At 42.8% G+C, this 23,543-nt stretch overlaps 1 protein-coding gene across 10 annotated transcripts in view; it reads right to left on the reverse strand.

Annotated features, from left to right (window-relative positions):
* Nucleotides 1-23,543, reverse strand: part of raraa (retinoic acid receptor, alpha a) — a 484,346-nt gene that overhangs the window by 93,903 nt on the left and 366,900 nt on the right. The window lies entirely within an intron of this gene.

The raw sequence follows: 23,543 nt of genomic DNA on the forward strand, positions 1-23,543 counted from the left end.
ATTGACAAAACCTGTTCCTGGATAAAAGGACAGCAGCCCCACTTAGAACAGTGACCAAAGCTCAATTTACCCAAGATAAGCAGCAAGATCAGAATCCAAGCAGCTCTATTTATGTTGTAATATGAGTTAGAGCTGGAATGCTCAAAGCACTTTTACATTGATAGAGTGCCATTGACAGAAGGTGTGTGGTACTCCTACCATCAAAGGCATTCTCTAATATAAAGGATCCAATGATGCTCCCATGATCCCAGTGGCATCAGAGACCCACGTTTTTGTGGGCCCCATTGTGCTGCCAATTGAATCATAACACGATTATTCCCAAGCCTATCGGGAACTTGACCACGAACGTAGTGACCTGAGTAATAACTTCACTCTACCATAATATCATGTTCTTTACTTTACGTGTGCGCAGTTGGAAAAATCACAGACACCCTAGAAACAGGTACAGTAGTGTAGCGTGTAGTGGTTATGTTGCTGGACTAGTAATCCAAGGGCTGGACTAATAATCCAGAGAACGTGAGTTCAAATCCCACGATGGCAGTTTGAGAATTTGAATTCAGTTTAAAAAAATCTGGAAATAAAAAGATGGAATCGGATTGTCATTAAAAAAACCCAACTGGTTTACAAATGTCCTATAGGGAAGGAAATCTGCTGTCCTTACCCAGTATGGCCTATATGAGACTCACGTGGTTGACCCTTAACTGCCCTCTGAAATGGTTTGGCAAGCTACTCAGTTGTATCAAACCGCTACAAAGAATAAAATCTATAGTGGTTCAAGGAGAAGGCGCACCACCGCCTTCTCAGGACAACTAGGGATGGGCAATAAATGTCAGCCTAGGATGCCCACATCCCGAGAATGAATTTTAAAAATGAAAAACATTCAGATCTCCTTTAGGAACTATTTCTCTAATGGGTCTAAGTTTGACTGCAGGCAAATTTTGCGGCAAGGCTCACAAGAGTTTGCAGATTTCTGTTTGGGACATTGTTCCCCAGCACCCTAACTGTAATATAAAAGTCCCTTCAGATGAGGGAGATATCGTCATATGGGCTCCCACAAGCACAGTATAAAACACGTTGCTGTCACGCAACAGTGCAAAATGTGACAATATAATCGAGGCACTTTCATGTTGCACTAGCACCACTTGGGTTCCACAAGTGTGGGTGTTGCACAGTTGGCCGTAAACCAAATGTAAAACTGCTGGGACTTGCGAAGGCCAGAGGCCTGGAAGACCTGCTAAATGTGAGTCTTCCCACAGTATTAGTTTTGGCTTACAGCCAGCTGTGCTGGTGGTACGGTAGCATAGTGGTTATGTTACTGGGCTAGTAATCCAGAGGCCTGGACTAAAATCCAGAGTCATGAGTTCAAATCCCGCCACGGCAGCTGGCGAATTTAAATTCAATTAATTAATTAAATTCAATTAAATTAATTAATTAAATAAAAATCTAGAATTAAAATACTACCGGATTGTCGTAAAAACCCATCTGGTTCACTAATGCCCTTCAGGGAAGGAAGCCTGCTGCCCTTACCCGGTCTGGCCTATATGTGACTCCAGACCCACAGCAATGTGGTTGATTCTTAATTGCCCTCTGAAATGGCCCAGCAAGCCACTCAGTTGTAAAATCTCGCTACGAAAAGTCATAATAAGAATAAAACCGGACGGACCACCCGGCATCGGACCACGAGGCACCGGACACGACAACGGCAAAACACCAAGCCCAGTCGACCCTGCAAGGTCCTCCTTACTAACATCTGGGGACTTGTGCCAAAATTGGGAGAGCTGTCCCACAGACTAGTCAAGCAACAGCCTGACATAGCCATACTCACAGAATCATATCTTTCAGCTAACGTCCCAGACTCTTCCATCACCATCCCTGGGTATGTCCTGTCCCACCGGCAGGACAGACCCACCAGAGGTGGCGGTACAGTGATATACAGTCAGGAGGGAGTGGCCCTGGGAGTCCTCAACATTGACTCTGGACCCCATGAAATCTCATGGCATCAGGTCAAACATGGGCAAGGAAACCTCCTGCTGATTACCACCTACCGTCCTCCCTCAGCTGATGAATCAGTCCTCCTCCATGTTGAGCACCACTTGGAGGAAGCACTGAGGGGAGCAAGGGCACAAAATGTACTCTGGGTGGGGGACTTCAATGTCCATCACCAAGAGTGGCTCGGTAGCACCACGACTGACCGAGCTGGCCGAGTCCTGAAGGACATAGCTGCTAGACTGGGCCTGCGGCAGGTGGTGAGTGAACCAACACGAGGGAAAAACTCACTTGACCTCGTCCTCACCAATCTACCTGTCGCAAATGCATCTGTCCATGACAGTATTGGTAGGAGTGACCACCGCACAGTCCTCGTGGAGATGAAGTCCCGTCTTCGCACTGAGGACACCATCCAACGTGTTGTGTGGCACTACCACCGTGCTAAATGGGATAGATTCAGAACAGATCTAGCAGCTCAAAACTGGGCATCCATGAGGCGCTGTGGGCCATCAGCAGCAGCAGAATTGTATTCCAGCACAATCTGTAACCTCATGGCCCGGCATATTCCTCACTCTACCATTACCAACAAGCCAGGGGATCAACCCTGGTTCAATGAGGAGTGTAGAAGAGCATGCCAGGAGCAGCACCAGGCATACCTAAAAATGAGGTGCCAACCTGGTGAAGCTACAACTCAGGACTACATGCATGCTAAACAGCGGAAGCAACATGCTATAGACAGAGCTAAGCGATTCCACAACCAACGGATCAGATCAAAGCTCTGCAGTCCTGCCACATCCAGTCGTGAATGGTGGTGGACAATTAAACAACTAACGGGAGGAGGAGGCTCTGCAAACATCCCCATTCTCAATGATGGCGGAGTCCAGCACGTGAGTGCAAAAGACAAGGCTGAAGCGTTTGCAACCATCTTCAGCCAGAAGTGCCGAGTGGATGATCCATCTCAGCCTCCTCCCGATATCCCCACCATCACAGAAGCCAGTCTTCGGCCAATTCGATTCACTCCACGTGATATCAAGAAACGGCTGAGTGCACTGGATACAGCAAAGGCTATGGGCCCCGACAACATCCCAGCTGTAGTGCTGAAGACTTGTGCTCCAGAACTAGCTGCGCCTCTAGCCAAGCTGTTCCAGTACAGCTACAACACTGGCATCTACCCGACAATGTGGAAAATTGCCCAGGTATGTCCTGTCCACAAAAAGCAGGACAAATCCAATCCGGCCAATTACCGCCCCATCAGTCTACTCTCAATCATCAGCAAAGTGATGGAAGGTGTCGTCGACAGTGCTATCAAGCGGCACTTACTCACCAATAACCTGCTCACCGATGCTCAGTTTGGGTTCCGCCAGGACCACTCGGCTCCAGACCTCATTACAGCCTTGGTCCAAACATGGACAAAAGAGCTGAATTCCAGAGGTGAGGTGAGAGTGACTGCCCTTGACATCAAGGCAGCATTTGACCAAGTGTGGCACCAAGGAGCCCTAGTAAAATTGAAGTCAATGGGAATCAGGGGGAAAACTCTCCAGTGGCTGGAGTCATACCTAGCACAAAGGAAGATGGTAGTGGTTGTTGGAGGCCAATCATCTCAGCCCCAGGGCATTGCTGCAGGAGTTCCTCAGGGCAGTGTCCTAGGCCCAACATCTTCAGCTGCTTCATCAATGACCTTCCCTCCATCATAAGGTCAGAAATGGGGATGTTCGCTGATGACTGCACAGTTTTCAGTTCCATTCACAACCCCTCAGATAATGAAGCAGTCCAAGCCTGCATGCAGCAAGACCTGGACAACATCCAGGCTTGGGCTCATAAGTGGCAAGTAACATTCGCGCCAGATAAGTGCCAGGCAATGACCATCTCCAACAAGAGAGAGTCTAACCACCTCCCCTTGACATTCAACGACATTACCATCGCCGAATCCCCCACCATCAACATCCTGGGGGTCACCATTGACCAGAAACTTAACTGGACCAGCCATATAAATACTGTGGCTACGAGAGCAGGTCAGAGGCTGGGTATTCTGCGGTGAGTGACTCACCTCCTGACTCCCCAAAGCCTTTCCACCATCTACAAGGCACAAGTCAGGAGTGTGATGGAATACTCTCCACTTGCCTGGATGAGTGCAGCTCCAACAACACTCAAGAAGCTCGACACCATCCAAGATAAAGCAGCCCGCTTGATTGGCACCCCATCCACCACCCTAAACATTCACTCCCTTCACCACCGGCGCACTGTGGCTGCAGTGTGCACCATCCACAGGATGCACTGCAGCAACTCGCCAAGGCTTCTTCGACAGCACCTCCCAAACCCGCGACCTCTACCACCTAGAAGGACAAGAGCAGCAGGCGCATGGGAACAACACCACCTGCACGTTCCCCTCCAAGTCACACACCATCCCGACTTGGAAATATATCGCCGTTCCTTCATTGTCGCTGGGTCAAAATCCTGGAACTCCCTTCCTAACAGCACTGTGGGAGAACCGTCACCACACGGACTGCAGCGGTTCAAGAAGGTGGCTCACCACCACCTTCTCGAGGGCAATTAGGGATGGGCAATAAATGCCGGCCTTGCCAGCGACGCCCACATCCCGTGAACGAATAAAAAAAAAGTACTTGTGCAGGTCTTGTGGAATATAAGAGCACCTTCTGGTAGAACAATATCCTAGAGTTGCCATGGAGCAGAGTTTCCATACATTAATAGGTACACAGACATACAAGTAACATTGAATCAGCTACTTCTATACTAGGCTGGGCTGGGGTGAAGGATGATTTGGTACGTATAGGGTTGCACATTGGAGATTTTTGAGATTTAGCCAGAGCTTTAAATGCAGCTTTCATTTCCTACTGACTGCATCTGCGCAGTATCTCTTTTCCTTTCCAGATTGAAATCTCTAGCAAATACAGCTGCTCTGTCAACACACCATTACCCAAGGGAATGAGACTCCTCTCAATCTGCATTTGAGAGTACTTAAAGAATCCGAGATTCCTTTTAGTCTTCCAAGTGGACTCCAGAGTTAAATGCTAATTTTGGTTGGGGGGGGGGGGGGGGGTGGTGTCCATGTCCATTTGGAATAGTAAACAACCCAAATTTAGCAACTCTTGTGTTTTGCAGCCAAGATGAACAGTTTATCGCATCTGCACAAAGTACCACAGCTTGCAGCCCCATTTTCAGCACCGAAGGCGCTGCTTCTCAATCTGTGGTTGCATTTTACACCAACACATTTTATCTTTGGCCACATGGTGTGCGGGGGTCAGATCGATCAGAGGACCTCCTGGTGGATCTGCTTCTGGCCGTGACAAAAAAGAAAACTGTCATTCACAGGTCCAGGATGGGTAAGGTCCCCATGGAGGATTGCTTCAACTGCTTCCCCTTTTGTAAATTCTAGTGCAGGGGTGACCCTGGAAAGAGATTGTGCGGTGTCCACCGGTTCACTCAAAGTTTTCCACGCATGCATTTTTAGTCTCTGGGTCACTTGTCCCGGTTCCCTCTCATAGGATGGGGTGGGGCGGAACGCACATGTAGAAATATTTTGTTCTGGTGGCATTGGGCTCATGCCACCAGAACAAATGTCACTCCACTGACCCATACAAGATGGAGCCTCACTACTCAGTTGACCAAGAACAACTTTTACATCTTGATAATGGACCTAAACCAACTTATAGTTGGGCTCACTAAATCAGCATTTGGAATTTGGATTCTGGGAGACTGGTGTCCGTGAGCCCTTACACGGCTAAATCTGAATCCTTTATCCTTTCAACAGACCAAAAACTGGCTCCATGAGCCTGCTGCTCGGGTAAAGGAACCAGATTTAGCAACATAAATGTTGGGAGCTGGCTTATGGATATCCTTCTGAGATCAAAATCCTTTTTTTCCCATTTCAGAAATGCAACAGGAAGAGCGGGTGCAATAGTTGCAGCACTAAATTGCCAAGCCAGAGGTCGCCAATTCAAACCACTTCATGTTGTGCAACTTAATTTAATTAATCTGATCATTTGTGGGCTAGCACCAGAAATAACAACTGTGAAAGTTGCAGGATTGTTGTGAGGGTTCACTGATGCCCTTCAGGGAAAGGAGCGGGATAACTCTACTCAGTCCGGCAAACACGTAAATCCAGTTGCACATTATATGGTTAGCTCTTAATGCCCTCTGAGATGGCTTAATACCGGGGCAACTAGCGATGGACAATAAATGTGGCCTTGTGAGTATTACCCAGATCCTGAGAACAAATTTTAAAAAGTTTTTTCTTGTACTTATTCTTATGTCATTCAGAATAAATGAGAATTAAGCACTTCAGATTATAGCATTAATACATGCACTGTTCGCCTTATTTAACTTTCTCTCAAATTGGTACAAGGTGCTCTGCACTGTGCTGCCATTAGAATGGGATTTCTTCATAAAACTGTCAACATTCCATTGAATTTTGTTAAAATCCCTGTGCTAAATCCTAAATTTCCTGTGCAATTTCCTGTCAAAATACAAACATATTGAAAAATTCTAGAGGCAATCTTGACAATGAAAGGAGCAGTTAGAGAACACATCTCTTTTTGCTTAAATAATTATTTTGCAGGAAAAAAAAGTTCCAATATCCAGAAGGGTAGATGGAAGCCGATAGCAATGTTGGCAGGAACTCTGTTCTTCTGTTCACAGCTGATGCTGTTTATATGACAGCAATAACATTTAGTTCAGCCATTGTGTTCAATCCTGGCCCGGAGGTGCTCAAGATGTTAATGAACACCTCAGGGATGGCAATGAGCACGATTGCAGAGCAGAATGACATGCCTGCTCTCCACATCAGGCATACACCTTCAGCACCCTCATGGCAGTCGTTCTGTGATATGCAGAGTTCCGAAAGCAAGGCCTCTGAAGTTGTCACAACGTTGATGTCTCAATGGTCCAATGTTAAATCAGCAGATCTCTTATGCACCTGGTTTGGCCGATTGAATTTTCAGTAGTCCGAATGTCTATGAAATTAATTCTCGAGACCTTTAAAATTATGCATTTAAAAAAATTAGTTCCCCCACTCTCAATATAACAAACATTTTCCCTGGTTTCTGCTGATGAGAAACTATTTTGCTAACCTCTTAAAATACAGAATAACAACATGACGAAATGAAAGTTGTTTGTAATCAAAGCAGTATAATCTGAATGGCTGTATTAGCACTAACTCAGCAAACAGGGACTGGGGAAAGATTACTTTTATGAGCCATGCATGTAAGTGGATTCAGCATTTAAAAACACCAGAGAGGTAATTTTTCACAATTTTTAAGGTAAGTAAAAGATATGTTAAGGAATTAGAAGATGCACCTGCCTCCCTAAGGGAACCAGAAATTCTATATTAAGCGCAAAATCCTGTAAGAGCTTAATTAGCAACAGAAGAGATTAACTAATCTATTGGTACATGGAAGGCTCTGAAAGGCATACGGATAGCTCATTTACTTTACAGGGGTTTCTGCCTCCGACTTCAAGAATTCCGCTGGAAGCAACTCTGCAAAGTAAACAAGGCAACAAAGTGCCATTTGTGTCACCAAGATTCCCCTTGGGACCAGGGCTTTGCTCCTGTGCTGCCAGCAGCAGCCGACACAAACAGAGGCTGCCAGAGGCTGCGAGGCTCAGTTTGCCAAGTTTGTAGACAGATTCCCACCGGCACATGCAAGGAATGCGGTTTGATCATAGCTGGCCTGAACCGTCCACCAGCATCACAGTATAAATGAGGCATATTTGCCAGCAGGGATCTAAGTTATTGCGGTGCTTTGTGTGATATTGTGATTCAAGATAACTCATGTATGCTATGAAACTAGTTGAATCCTCACCTCCAAAAAAAAAATAAATGCAATTTGCAGTAATGTCTTTACTGAGTTGTATCTATCCCTCAAATAGAAGGGCGGGGGGTGGGGGCAAGAAAATTGAAGAAGGATGGTGAATAAACTTATAAACATTGTAAAATAAATGAAGCTAGTGCCATCTTGGAGTCATTTGGTTCAGATCAATACAGTTGACATCAGTTAATGGCTTTGCGGTTAACTGGAGGAGTCTTTTGTCAGGAAAATGCATTCAGACAAAAAACGATTCCTGGTGAATTTAAATCAGTGCTGACAGCGGGAAGGGGGAAGTTGCAGTTCTGATCAAGAGAATGATTTCATCAGAGGTTTCTCAATAATGTTTTATTCAGCTTTATGGCACAAAGGGTTAAAATGCTCTGAAAAAGATCCTGAGAAGGCTGAGGCACTGAAAGGAACTTGATGTTTTGATAGTCCTTTAATACAGGAAGCCAAAACGGATGTTGCTGTTTTAACGTTGAGGTGTTGAGGTCTGGTTTTATTCTTTAATATCCTGTTGTACAGTTTCACTTTGATTTTAATTTCTAAAAACATTTAAATGCTCCTCCCAACAAAAGGATTACCAGGCCATACATGGAAATGAAAGAGGTCTGTTTTATATGAAGAGACATTTCCTGGGCAGCCCAGAGCAGTACAAACAGTGCTGTATGCCCTCAATGACACAGACCTATTTAATCCAATTAAACTGTACTGGACAGATGTTAGCTGCAACAATATCTCATTTATGTTGGCAGAAGCAATGAGACAAAAAAAAGCAATTTTCAATTTTTCATTGAGGCACAAGGGAGACATGTTTCCGGAGCTGGAGAGAAAGGAAACTAGGACAGTGAAACATGAGGATAGAAAAACAGACAGGCAGACAGACAGGCCTGATTATCTGAATGTACAAAGTCCTCTCGCTAAATTCAATTTTTCATGAAAACTATTTTTAAAGTTGTCCCCCGACAGCATTATTCTTCTGTTCATGTGGTACTGTGATTCTCAAACTTAGTCTATGTGGCCCAGTACCACATGAAGTAGGGATGAGGAACTAAAAATCAACCCGGGGGTTCTCTGATTCCTGTTGGAAAAGAGGCATCGTGAGAGGACAGGAATGGGCTCGTCTGTGACCCACTGTGACAAAGAGTTTGCTGACACTTACCGTGCAGGCTCGGATACAAGTAACGGCCACTTGGACGAGGAGCTGGAGAGTAGACAGTGCTTACAGAACTGTGTCGCAGCACAAGTCACCGTCTTCAGAAAAGGAAAGGAGAGGAAAACTGAGATTTTAACCTTTCTGCTTTGGTTATTTCCCCCAGAAATTTGTCCTTAGGGTAGGGGATCTGCTCTTAAGTGGAAAAACCTGTGATGATTTACAGTATGGATTCTTAGTGTGAACCACTGGGGACCTTTCCTTGTTTTTCTTTTTCTTACATAGCATTAGCTCTTACGTGTCACAAAAAATATAAATATTTTTTAGAAGCCAGCGAATCTTGTCCTCTCCCAACCACCTCACAAACGTGTACTTCCAACATGCTGTGTAGTCATGTGAACTCTGGCCAGTTTTCCCCTCCATAATTCAGGGTTGCCAAGGCCACTTATAGCACCATTACCTCTCCCTCTGTTCTGATGAAGGGCTATGTAACCAAAATGTCATAACCTGTCTTTTTGCAGATCCTGACTAATCTGCTGCATTTTCTGTTCGTATTTATGATTTACATGTTTATTTTTTTATTGTTAGTTACCCTTACTGCTGCCCCAGCTAATTCAGCGCAACCTGGGGATTGAGCATGGGACGCTACTTTTATATACAGCTCAGCTACTCACTGGATAAACTCATTGAGTCAAAAAGGATGACCCAATAGTACTTCATTTGAAAGTTCATTTTCAGCTGCAATTTCAGATTGATTTTGCGAGTTTTCTCTTGGGAAGACAAGTGTAATTTTGGCCTGAGAGGGAAATAATAAAAGGCAGAAAAGCATATTTCTTAAAGTTCTTCTGCTTTCCCACTGTCTACAGTACATCAGCTCCATTCCTACCTGAGTGATTACATGCTATCAATAAATCATCTGAATCCTTAGTCTCATATTAAACACATTGCGATGGGACATCAATAATTGATTTCATGTCGGAATTAATGCATGACTGGACAAATGTATAAAAATGTGGTATTGCGCAATCACTCACTTTGAATTCTCTGCTTGAATTACTCAATCATGTCAAGTAGTCCCATTTTTTAAGTGTTCTTCCTTGGCATTCTGACCTCTACGCTGCTGAGGATTATCCCATGAAAATAGGCCCCAAGACCTCAGTTGAACATGAGGTGGGACCAAGCTACTGGACAACATCCAAATAACTGGAGCCAGCCCTAATCAAGTTACTCAACATCAGCAGGCACCACTTGATCTTCATGGAGTTACCACTGAAGAAAGGGACCTGTTTGAGGTGGCATAATATATCAATTTGACTGCTGCTGTCCTCAAACCACATCTGCAAATATGCACTTTTTAACAGTGGATAGTGTCAAGTGCCTGATTTTTTTTCCCCCTTCCCTACCCCAGTAACGCCAACTGTTGTGCCCCAACTGAGATTAGCTGAGTAGATAGAGGTCAGGAATCAAACTTGGGATCTTCTGGTCTGCAAGGCTTAGTACCACCCACACAGTACATTGACCCATTAAGCCACTGAGGATCACCGATATTTAATCTAAATTCTAAAAATTGATAATTAATGCTATACTCCACTAATATTGATACTGAAATCAATGCTGATTTCTGGAATTCCCCTTTGAAAGAACATTCTTCGATTCTTAGACAGTGTTCAGAATTGAAGGGCACAGTGTTTATCCTCAATACTTAGATATGATGAAAGCAAGTTGCATCAAAACACCATTTTGTTGCAAAAACATCAGGACAAAAATGATGGATGGCTGTTCGCCATTTCACTGTGTCCTTCATTAAATAGGCTTACCAGTAACGATAATGAGGCAGACAAGTCTTATTGCCCCCTAGAAGTATGATTTGCTCCCTGCAGCTCGATTTGGTACGGAAGTGTTTAGCTCTCACCTATACTCGGTAATGACATTCTGTTGGAGAGAGGGTCCTGGCCAACAGCGGTTCCTCAATCACCACCGCCAAAAACAGATTAAATGGTTATTCATCTCAATTTACAGTTAATTCCTGTGTGTAAGCAGCCTGCTGTGTTTGCCTGCGTAACAACAGTGACCACACTTCAAAGTAATTCATTGTCTGTGAAGCACTTTAAGATGGCCTGAGGACATGAAAAGTGCCTTTTAAATTCAAATCCTTTCTTTTTTTTCATGTTTTCATTGAAATTGCAAATATTCTTTTTGAATAGCTGTGAGATTCTTAAAAAAGCTATCGGACACCTGAATAACTTAATGGAATCATGTCAAATCAGTAGAACAATGACAAATGTTTCAGACACTCTGTGTTATTGTGTGCGCTGCTATTAGAATATAGTATGTTGTGAAGGTGAAGATTATTTCTCAGAACCACGTTACTTTGGTGTTAGTCCTATTTATGACAAGGATAGATTTTCCGAGTCCTTGCATGCTGTGAAGAACTTTGTGGCATGCATTGAGAAAGATAAGCCATATTCTGGTGTAAAACAACAGACCATCTCTGGAACAATGAGCTCAGAATATCTTACATTCAAATAGTAGCAATGTGAACCATTTTCTTGCACAATACTACACAAGCCTACCCAATGGGGTCTGTACATCTGAAGGCTCTGTACATCTGAAGCATAACTTCCACACCTTTGCATTCCAGCCCCTTGAGAGAAAGGCCAACTTTCCATTAGCCTTTATGATTACTTTTTGGACCTGTGCACTAGCTTTTAGTGATTCGTGTACATGAGCACATAAATCCCATTGCTCCTCCATAGAAAATATTTTGATTTGTCTTTCTTGGATCCAAAGTGGATGACCTCACACTTTCCCACATTGAACTTCATCTGCCACAGTTTTTCCCACTCACTTAATCTGTCTATTACCCTTTGTAACTTCCAGCTCTCATCTATACAACTTAATGTGTCTCCTAACTTAGTGTCATCTGAAAACTTGGATATACAATTTTCTATTCCTTCATCCAAGTCAGTGATATATATGAGGCCCCAGCACGATCCCTGGGGAATACCACTTGTCACATCCCACCAATTAGAAAACATTCCCTTTATCCCTACTCTCTTTCTCCTCCCTCCCAATCAATTACCAACCCACATCACATGATTACCTGCAATTCCACCTGCGCTTTCTAATTGCACTTTTATTTTTGCGAATAATCTCTGGTGCAGAACCTTTTCAAATGCCTTCTGGACGTCCATATAGACAATATCCATATAGACAAATCCCTGTCTAGCATGTTAGTGACTCCTTGAAAAAATTCAACTAGATTAGCTAAAAACGACTTACCCTACACAAATCCATGCTGACTCTCTTTGATCAGCTCATACTTGTTCAGTCACTCTGTCCCTGATTGTAGATTCCAGTAACTTCCCCTCCATCTGACATTAAACTGACAGGTTTGTAGTTTCTGGGATTCTCCCTCCTTGCATTGCCGTGGCTCAGTGGTAGCACTCTCGCCTCTGAGTCAGGAGGCTCTGGGTTCAAGTCCCACTCCATGGGCTTGAGCACATAATCTAAGCTAACACTCCAGTGCAGCAATACTGAGGGAGTGCTGCACTGTTGGTGGTGCCATCTTTTGGATGAGACGTTAAACCAAGATCCTGTCTGCCCTCTCAGGTGGACGTAAAAGATCCCATGGCACTATTTCGAAGAAGAGCAGGGGAGTTCGCCCTGGTGTGTCCTGGCCAATATTTATCCCTCAACCAACATCACTGAAAGAGATTATTTGGTCATTATCACATTGTTGTTTGTGGGACTTTGCTGTGCACAAATTGGCTGCAAAACAACATTGACTCCATTTCAAAAAGTACTTAATTGGCTGTAAAGCGCTTAGGGATGTCCTGAGGTTGTGAAAGGTGCTATATAAACGCAAGTCTTTCCATTTTTCTCTCTTTAAATAATGAAGTGACATTTGCAATTTGCAATATCCATTTGAGTGAGGTACCACAGGATACTTTCAGCTATGGAACTAAACCAAGCTAAGGAAGTCGGGTCATAATAAATAAATAAGAAATAATTTTTTTAAATGGTCTCTGGTTTTGAACAAATAGCTGGTTGAACACTTTGCAAATCTCTTGCAGAGCCGACTGTGCAAAGCAGATGGAACTGTAACAAATTAAACCTTAAATGGAAAATGAAATGTAATACTAAAGAGTTGGGAAGCATAATTAGGATATGCAAACGGATAAGAAAGAAAGAATGACCACAGCCACCCTGTGAGATCAGAAAGGCACAATGCAGGTCGATAGCCACACAATTTACACAAACAAATACCATGTTAATTAGGGCCAGGGACTGACTATAAAACCTCAACTGCTGTTAGTCAAATTAAAGGCAACAGTTCAAAAAGAAAGCAGAGAACTTGTGCACAAAGAAGCTTTGTTATGTTAACTCTTCAGGGCTGCTGCAGGACAATGGGAAAACTGGAGAACACACTAAACAAATGGCCTGGTAATCTGCATGCCAGGCAGCTATTCAGAGTATCTGAACTCTGTGTGAATTCTGCCACAGTAACATTACACCAGATCACAGAACTATTAGGAGGCACTGAGGGCTTGATCTAACCACTACCAGAAGACATCTTACTAAGATGGTACATCAATTGTAAATTATTCTATGAAATACAATGGATCCTATAATGTTTCCTGGACATTTAGGTCTAGATGTTGCATTCCCCTTACCTCTCACCACCCCCACTGATTTTTTGGTGGAACGGAAATGGCAGGAGCAACTGCAGAAAAGTGCCCGCCATGTATCACCCTCTTGTGACTCTTCCCCCATTTCCCTGTGGCCGGGCGTACGTTTATGAGATGTAATTCAAGGAATTTGTCCTCCGTTGTGTTTCTGTTATTTGTGTTTTTTTGAATGCTGGATGCAAGGATCGCCTGTTAGACCCAGGTGTCCAGTGTTCTCCTAAAGCAGTGGGGACCACAAATTTTTCTTTTAGTATCACAGCCTGTGCAAGCGCTCATAGAGACCTGATTATTCCAATGCCCATCTTTTTGGCATCCCATTCTCCACAAACCTGACCAAAATGCAGCCTTCCGTATCCTGTCCCGCTTGCGAATCACTGATCGCTGATCTACACTGGTTCCCCATTCCTTAATGCATAAAATTTAAATTCCTTGTCCTCTACTTTAAAATCTTCCATGTCTGCAACCTGCTTGAGCCTCACATTCGCCCTGTACACCCTGAGAGAGACCTCAGCCACCTGGCGCCATTCTCTGGCACTCCCTCCCAAACCACTTTGCCTATCTACTTCTCTCTCCTCCTTCCAAAGCCTTTTCAAAATGTGTCTTTTTGACGAGGCCTTGAGTCACCCATTCTGATGTCCCCCTCCATGGCTCAGCGTCCGTTTCACTATGTATTTCCATTTGTGAAGTGCTTTCGGAGTTTTTTTTAAACTTTAAAGACACTGTATAAGGGCAAGTTGTTGTTATTTGAAGCACTTTGAGATGTCCCAACAGGTGTTATAAAGCCTTATAATCATTTTAAGTAGCAACACAGGTTAATAAGGCCATAAAAAAAGCAAACAAAGCACTGGGGTTCATTTCTAGAGGGATAAAATTGAAAAGCACAACCATGGTTAGACCACACTTGGAGTACCGTGCACAGTTCTGGTCTCCATATTATTATAAAAAGGATATAAAGGTACTGCAGAAGGTGCAAAAAAGATTTACAAGGATGATACCAGAACGGAGCGGTTACACGTATCAGGAAAGACTGAACAGGCTAGGTCTCTTCTCTTTAGTAAACAATTTTACAACACCAAGTTATAGTCCAGCAATTTTATTTTAAATTCACAAGCTTTCGGAGGCTTCCCCCTTCGTCAGGTGAACGATGTGAAAATCATTTTTTTTTATTTTATTTTTTTTTCACATCGTTCACCTGACGAAGGGGGAAGCCTCCGAAAGCTTGTGAATTTAAAATAAAATTGCTGGACTATAACTTGGTGTTGTAAAATTGTTTACAATTGTCAACCCCAGTCCATCACCGGCATCTCCACATCTTCTCTTTAGAAAAGAGCAGGCTGAGGGGTGACCTGATAGAGCTCTTTAAAATTATGAAGGCGTTCAATAGAGTAGATGTAGAGAAAATATTTCCACTTCTGGGGGAGAACAAAACGAGGGGCCATGAATATAAGATAGTCACCAATAAATCCAATAGGGAATTCAGGAGAAACTTCTTTATCTAGAGAGTGGCTAGAATGTGGAACTTGCTACTACATGGAGTAGTTGAGGTGAATTGCATAGATGCATTTAAGGGGAAGATAGATAAGCACATAAGGGAGAAAGGAATAGAAGGTAATGCTGATAGGGTTAGATGAAGTAGGGTGGAAGGAGGCTCGTGTGGAGCATCAACACTGGCATGGGCCAGTTGGGCCGAATGGACTGTTACTATGCTGCACATTCTATGTAATATAAAGCAAGTTTTTTTGTTTTCTTTCCAATTTCCTGTCCTTTTTTCCCCTTCTTCAGCTGAAGACAGTAATTCATACTGGGGTACAGAAGTCCAGCTTTACCTCACCCAAGTGGCCATTCATCATGGGTGAACCTTGACACTGGAAAGCTATTCTATCGTGAAGAGCATCACAGTCCAATCCAGTCTTTATCTAACTTCTACATATGCACTTTGCAGCTGGAGTCACTGGATAATGATTCGGTATGGAAACTCAGATTTTTTTTCCCTTCCCTAGCCCATGACCATTGAAGCCAACAGTAATGCTGAGACTGATCAACTCGGCATAGACCAGGGATTAAACTGTGGACCTTCCTCGTCTTTATGGTTCCGCATCAAACCAAGCAACAATTGTAACCACTTAACTTTCGGGTGAGCTGACCTGACGAAGGAGGAAGCCTCCGAAAGCTTGTGAATTTAAAATAAAATTGCTGGACTATAACTTGGTGTTGTAAAATTGTTTACAATTGTCAACCCCAGTCCATCACCGGCATCTCCACATCCTGATTTTTCAGGTAATCACAGTTAAGCTTTTCTTAACCTATTTTGCATTTATTCATGAACTTCTCTCAGCAGAACTACCTCACTCTCTACGAGTACATCACAACACTGTGATATGCATCCCTGATGTCAGACATTACTGGCTACTGCACCTCCAGCATCATATGCCATTGTTCTCTGTTACCAACAGCTACTTACTCACACAGTTAACCCTTCCCCTGCCATCTTTCCACGCACTTTTGCATGAATGGAAACCAATAACAAAATGCTATTTCTAAATATTGTGTTAAAAAATGTATGGTAAGGCCTGATTTGCAAGCGTGCGAGAGATTCCTTATTCATTTTGTGCACCAACTAACTTGAGAGGAACTCAGAACTGTTTGCACAACAATTCACCCATGGACCACCATGCTTCAAGCTAGGGAGCGATCTCCCGTTCTGTACACTTTTAGGCTATAGATTCTCATCCCTTGGAGGAGAGAGTCGCATCACTTCACTTAAATTTACACTGATTTCTTCTAATGCTACAGATGTCATGTAAATGCAGACTTAATGTTTACTTTATGATATTTGGTACTAGAGCACTACAGAAAATCATACCAGATATTATAGGTTAGAAAATATTTACATATTTTGAAATTTGGAAAGGATGTCAGTGCTCAAAGGGGATATTGTTCTCAACTAAATTTTGCCTAAAACATCAGTGTTAGTGACATTGTTGCCATCGGCTCCAAGAACTGAGGAAACATACTCAAAAGGCTCTGCACGATCCGCGCACTTCACACTGTCAATCAAGTTCATTAAGTACTGCCACCAATGTACTGTGAATAGTGCAAAATACGGTAATCACACACTGAACAAAGCCAGAGAGATGGTATTGTTTTATCACCCGTTACCCTTTGTACTTGACTCGAACATCTGAACAATTTGTGGAGGAAAATGTCACTCTGCAGCCAACGTGCATTCTTTTAACATGAGGGAGTATCTTGTAATGGTTTCATTACTTGCCAACTTTTTGCTGAATAAAGATCTCGAAAAAAGGTCTCAAGCTGAGAGTATCTGGCTGAGCAAAAAAAAGGGCAGAAAAATAACACAACGCAATTTGCGATGGCCAGCCGGCAAAGAGTGAGCTGGAGATTCTGGGGTCAGCCTAATTAATATCATGACAATGAGCTCCCGGTATCAGGAATGCCTTTCTCAAACACTGGAAGTGTACCAGAAAACATCATCTTGCATCCCTTATCTTTAAGTATTGAGACGATCCTCGTGTAAGTGTCTTTTAAGGCCAAATTGAATGTGAATGGGTGGCAAGTGTGGCTTGCCATTGTTACTGGGAGTTCTGAATGACTGAATTCTTTTTCAGCTTCAACTTGAAAAACATTCAATGGTTGAAACTAACATGTTTTTAATTTTCCGATGGTCTGAACTTCAGCTTTGGAAAGTCAATAGAATCAAGAAGTGTGGTTTCGGATCCATAAACTGTCAATGCCAAATTCCAAAGGTTAATCCAAATTCTGAGTACTTGTTGCTATTGTCCCCCTACCTTCTTAAGACAAATTGCTTAATATTATTTCTACTGCAGTGATTACTGGTTCACAAAAGGTAGTGGAAATCTGGATCTCTCTCTCCCAAAAGGCTGTGGATGCTGGGGGTCACTTGAAATTTTCAAGACTGAGATCCTTGGATTTTTGTTAGGTAAGACTATCAAGGGATATGGAACAAAGGCGGGTGAATGGAGTTGAGGTAAAGATCAACCATGATCTAACTGAATGATAGAACAGGCTCAAGGAGCTGAATGGCCTACTGCCATTCCTGTGTGACCTATTTTGTTTAGTTTTAAGATACATTGGGGTAATTTTACGAATTTACATCTGTGGTGCCCAAATTCCCGATATGGGCTGCCAGCGTGTGCAGCACCGCACCGGGAATGTAAGTTCATGAAGTTACCCCTAATGGGTCATTCTTCAATCAGAGTAGGTTGTTTGGTTTTAGTCCAAAAATTTGGGGCAGGCTTCATTTAGTAGGCAATGGATCTCATGACCAAATAGCTTTCCTCCAAGTTCTAAAATACCAGGCTGATGGTGTGTAAATTCATTTGGTCAGAGCGATTGAATGCAGATTGTTCTCTGTGATTCCCCATGAGTTCACAATTCTGTCTGGAGGAGCAGCCAAGTGGCAAGCATGGAGAATATTGTATTTTTTTCCTTCTTCTCAGCACTGTGTTCCAGACTACTCTTTGCTTTTCATAACATTCAGAACATTTTTGTCAATGTTTACCCAAAACCACTGAGTTTTAAAATTTTCCCATTTAATATTTTTCTTTTGCCAATTTTCTCCATTCCTCTGCACAATGCATCAACTCCTTGCTGAGGTATAGTTCCATAGGCACCAATCACCTTTCGTTAGCATGAAAATTGACAGGGAGTATCAGCAGACAATTTGATAATTGAAGCATCACAGCCAAGTCTGGGCTTGCCCTCAGCTGATGTCCACACATATGCACTTCAAGCAAGAATTTTTGGATAAAGATCCAAAGCAAGAACCCTGGTCAAGTTCCCCTCTCTAACCCAGGAGCACAAAGCCAACTGGAGTGGCCTACCATAGTTTAGCTGAGATCAACTAACTTAATAAAGGCCAAGGGTCAAACTTGGGATCTTTCTGAGCTACTATTGGATAACCTTGCTGAGCCATCAATGGAAGCCCCGCCATTGACTTTGATAGCACATTTAGTCTTGTGCATAAATCTAAAAAAGTATAGCTTCATCCTAAATCTGACAGTATAATCTTAAAGCATTTGTCATATCCTCAGAATCTCACTTAATTACAGTAACCAAGGCGGCTATGATTCGAACTTTTATTCTTTATTTGGTACGTTTAACTCAAGTGTTGCTTCATATTCTGAAATCAAATGTGAGATATTCCGCACGAGAGCTATAGGATCTGCTCATTAATTCAGTTTCTAGGCAGAGTTACTATTCTTTATAGCAGTATTAGCTTTCACAACCAACATATTTTAACAAAGAACTCAACAGTAGGAAGGATATTTATCCACATACTGAATCCATATTCTTAATGCACTCCAATAGCCTCTGTTCATAAACCACAATTAAAGCAAGCAAGGTCAATTTTATTTTTAAATGTCCAACACTGGAATGCACTCATTCAAACATCACATTTTTGATTCAAATAGAAGCCATGCAATAACAACAACTTGCATTTATATAGCGCCTTTAACGTCCCAAGGCACTTCACAGGAACACTATCAAACAAAATTTGACACCGAGCCACATAAGGAGATATTAGGACAGATGGTCAAACAAGTAGGTTTTAAGGAGCAGTTTAAAGGAGGAGAGAGAGGTAGAGGGGTTTAGGGAGAGGATTCCAGAGCTTAGGGCCCAGGCAGCTGAAGGCACGGCCACCAACGGTGGAGCGATTAAAATCGGGGATGCGCAAGAGAGCAGAATTAGAGGAGGACAGAGATCTCGGTGGGTTGTAGGACTGGAGGAGGTTACAGAAGTTGTAGGACTAGAAGAGGAGACAGGGAGGGGCTAGCCCATGCAGGGATCTGAAAACAAGGCCGAGAGGGCTTGGTGGATAAAGCCATACAAGCTATAAGGTCCCGAGTTTTAGATAATATTAGCTGGGGTAGCACGTGAGCACTGCAGTCACAATCCTGAGCGAAGCATAGGAGAAATCTGGTCTGGTTTTCACTCCTAGTCACGATCCAGTGACCCTTGCTGGAAGGTACACCTGTATGGACATTATGTGGAGATGCCGGTGATGGACTGGGGTTGACAAATGTACAGAATCTTACAACACCAGGTTATAGTCCAACAATTTTATTTGAAAATCACAAGCTTTCGGAGGCTTTCTCCTTCGTCAGGTGAATGTATGGACATTGGGCTGGAACAGTCTCTTCCACGATTCCCTTAGGTTAATAAATAGTCTGCAGACATTCTCGCCCAGCCTTGCTTAAATGTCCAGCCTCGCATGTTAAGAATGGCTACTTTTGGCAAGGTCAGGCATGCTGTTGGGACCCGTAGAGTCTCAGTCAGCAAGAGACAGTAGCTTGAGGAGGGATGGGGAGAAAACTGGAAATGGTTGTAATCACTTGGCATGTGCAAGTAAGGATTTGGATGATATTTTTTGGATGGGGTGCTGCTGGCAGAATTTACTATTTATTATCTTGCAATACTGGCAAATCCTTTGGCAAGGACTATTAGAGATCAGAAGAAAGGAAGTGAAAGGGCTAATAAAATGGCACTAATAAAATAATGACTGCCATGTTAGTGCTGTCTAGGTTAACACACTTGCCATAACGTCTGTCACTAATCATCAGCTTCTCGCTTTAACATTCTGGATGTTGATTTTCCCGTGCTAAGTGAGAAGTGATGAAAAGCCCAGTATGAGTATAGTAAACTGCTCTTTTGTAGTTTGATTTTGTGCTATGTTTGTTGATTGTAACAAATGGTTTTTAAAAAGTAACAAAAAAACATTTATTTTATCTTACATACATAAATGCTTATATTACTATGTAAGTGGCAGTATGAAAATGTTAACAGGCAAAATCAGCAACCGTTCCTGCTAAAAGTACAAATTCCACTTGCCAGGGTCTTTTGTGACCTTCAGTCTATGTCTATGTCTTGAAGGCTATGTCAAAATAAAGGCCCATTGAGCCCTTGTTGGGACGCCACAATGTTTTCATTGAAATTTGATTGCAGTAATCTACTTATTCATGGTGCTTCTCCTAAACCAGTACACAGAGATCACTGCTTAGGTCACTTTTGAATGGCGAAACGAACTTAAAATTGACAAGTAACTCTTTGGAAATGAGAATAATGGAGACTGCAGCTTTAATTTTTTTTAAATCAAAATGTTGAGGAGAAAATAAGAATTTTCCAATTGTTTACATCTTAAAGACACATGGACAGGATAAGTAAAAATAGGGAACAGGCATCAATTCATACAGACATCTTCTCCCTCAGACTGCTCTCCAACGAAGTGTGCATGTGTATATGCGTGCGTGTGTGTGTACGCGTGAGCACGTGTGTATAAGGAGTTTACAAGAGGGCCATTCTTGAGCTGAACAAAGAGTTTATCGAAGCTTGGACTGCCAATGAGCTAACCATTAGGTCTTAATTTCTTAAACTCCATTCCTGAATCCTCGGACCTATTTACCATTGTTTTAAACAGCTTTGAAATCCAACTTTTCCAATCGTGATCACAGTGTGCTAGTCACTAAAAATGGAACAGTGCAGTGTCTTTGGGTGATTTCACCAGTTAATTCATTCCAAATGACAAGTTTTCTGAAAGACCATGATTTCTGCAGATATGTTGTCAGGACAGCCTAATGTAGAGTTGTATCTGCAGTGCGTCTAGCATCTGAATTCCCCCTTCAGCTCACAGCTGTATGGTAAACAAGACACAGGGAAAGGTGACCAGTTGAAGCAAACAATATACAGAATGCTACAGGTCAGAATGCAGTGCCACGATGAAAGTGTTATCTGGAATAATGAATGCGTGGGTGGCAGTTTACAAGACTGTAATTTAATCGAGTTCTGATGAGGTTTTAAACCTGCAAGAGCAAAGCTTGAATAGTTTCTATACCTCAGCAGAAACAAAATACTCAATTACTGTCTTTAAGTCCCTACCCAACATCTGCTCCTTTATAAAATAAACACTGACTATGTGGATGCTGGCTTTTATTTAAAAAGTGACATTTTAAAAATATGCATCTTAGATGGCATTGATGTATCAAAGCAGGAGACATCGTAAGTGTTTTAAAAAAAACGAAGAGCATACAAAAAAATCTGACGAAAGGCCATTTCTTTTAAATATGGCAACTAAATCTGTTGAAGTTGAGTTCAAAACTACATTGATAGTGTTGCAGCTTTAAATATATATATGAGGAAATTTATAGCACTGTACCAGTCGTAGAAATGCAGCGTAATATATGCAAAAAGAGTAACTCTGGCTCAGTGAGCTAACATTCCCTGCTGTGGTGCTGAGACAAACAGGTCAGAAAGTTTCCAGGTTCAATAGCCATTTTGTACCAAGTTAGCTGACTTTAGCCAGGGTGCTGGTGGGGTGGGTAGTACATAAATTGCCCCCAGTGTCCCTGGGACATGGAGAGGAAAAGAAACAGCTTGGAGTTCCCACCCCTGATCATTATCCAGTTGAAAAGTGCACAAGTGGTGTGGACACTGGGTGAGGACGAGATTGGGCTTGGGTTTTATGCCCTCACAGTTGAATAGACTATTCAGTGTGAAGGGTCACACATTAAGGCTACCGATACCCAGTACAAATCGCCCCCTTTAGGGGAAAAAAGGGAAGATTTGGGTAAAAGAAAAGAACAATTTCTACACGTCATTGCAGACAGCCACCCAATGCTGGTTCATATAGAATTCATTTATTTTAGAGATGTATCATTAATGTGCATTAAAATGCTTAAAAGGCTGTTCAAAATCATTGCAAAAGCCCTTTAAAACATTAGCAGCATATGGTTACATACTACAACTGTAGTGAAATAGGCCAAATGTAGCAACCTACCGTAGCCCAGCTCAGATAAGCTAACTCAGCACAGACCAGGGATTGAACTCTGGATCTTCCTAATCTGTACGTCTCAACAACTCGCGGCATAAACTTGCTAAGCCTGTACATGAATGTTTACTACAATAACGGCATACAAAGGTGGGAAAGATGGCTAATCAACTGCACATAAGCAAACTGTTTCTAAGTACAATGTATGTATAAGAATGGAAATTATAGAAGATTCAACCATAAGGAGAATGCATGATAGGGGCGGAGGGCGATACATTTGGAGGCAAGGAAAATCATTTCCCCAAAAGTGTACAGAGGGTGTGCTGCCTGTTTTGCTCCAGCTGGACTGTGCTGGTGTCGGCAGAGGTTGATGCGCAGGCCTTACTGCAGGCACAAAAATTCCACAAATGAGGGCAGGGCTTCCTTACCGTACATTTTCTGTGGTTTGCTCCAGAAACAAAACATCATCACTGAACGCCAGGATAAACAGGCGCACTTCCAAACTCATTTCCTGGCCTTCATCGCTGAGTTTCTTAAAAGGTCTGTGAGAGCCTTTTTGGTCTGCTTTGTTACATTTAGTTTGGCACAGTGTTAGTTTGTTTTTTTTCTCACTTCCTATTTTACCTCCTACCACACCATGGAGGTTCACTGTCAATTGAAGCAGCCTCCGCTGCTAGGATGGGTATTCCCCTTGCTCTCAGGGAGCTAGAGATCGAGGAGGAGTTCTGTAGGAATGAGCAGAGAGGGACCAAGTATGCTGGTCCACAGACCCCAATCACAGCTACTTGGTCATGTTAGAGGAGATGTGCTTTACCAGGGATGCCTTTCTCTGGGTTAGGATTGTGCCCTTGACAAGCCAGCTTGTTGTACAAGTAGAAAAGTAGTCTCGAGATGCTGGAAGCATAATGTCAGACATGTGCATAACCTGCATACAAACCTGGGTTTCAGTAAGTGATTACACATCAGGCAGCTAGGTTGGTTTACAATAACTTGAGGTGTGATGCCCTTGGAAGATGGGAGTGCGGCATGGATTTCAATTGTAGATTATATGTTGAAGGTCTGTCCTGAGACATGAGATGCAGTGA

Source organism: Heptranchias perlo, chromosome 30 (assembly GCF_035084215.1).
Source record: "Heptranchias perlo isolate sHepPer1 chromosome 30, sHepPer1.hap1, whole genome shotgun sequence".
Taxonomy (NCBI): Eukaryota; Metazoa; Chordata; class Chondrichthyes; order Hexanchiformes; family Hexanchidae; genus Heptranchias; species Heptranchias perlo.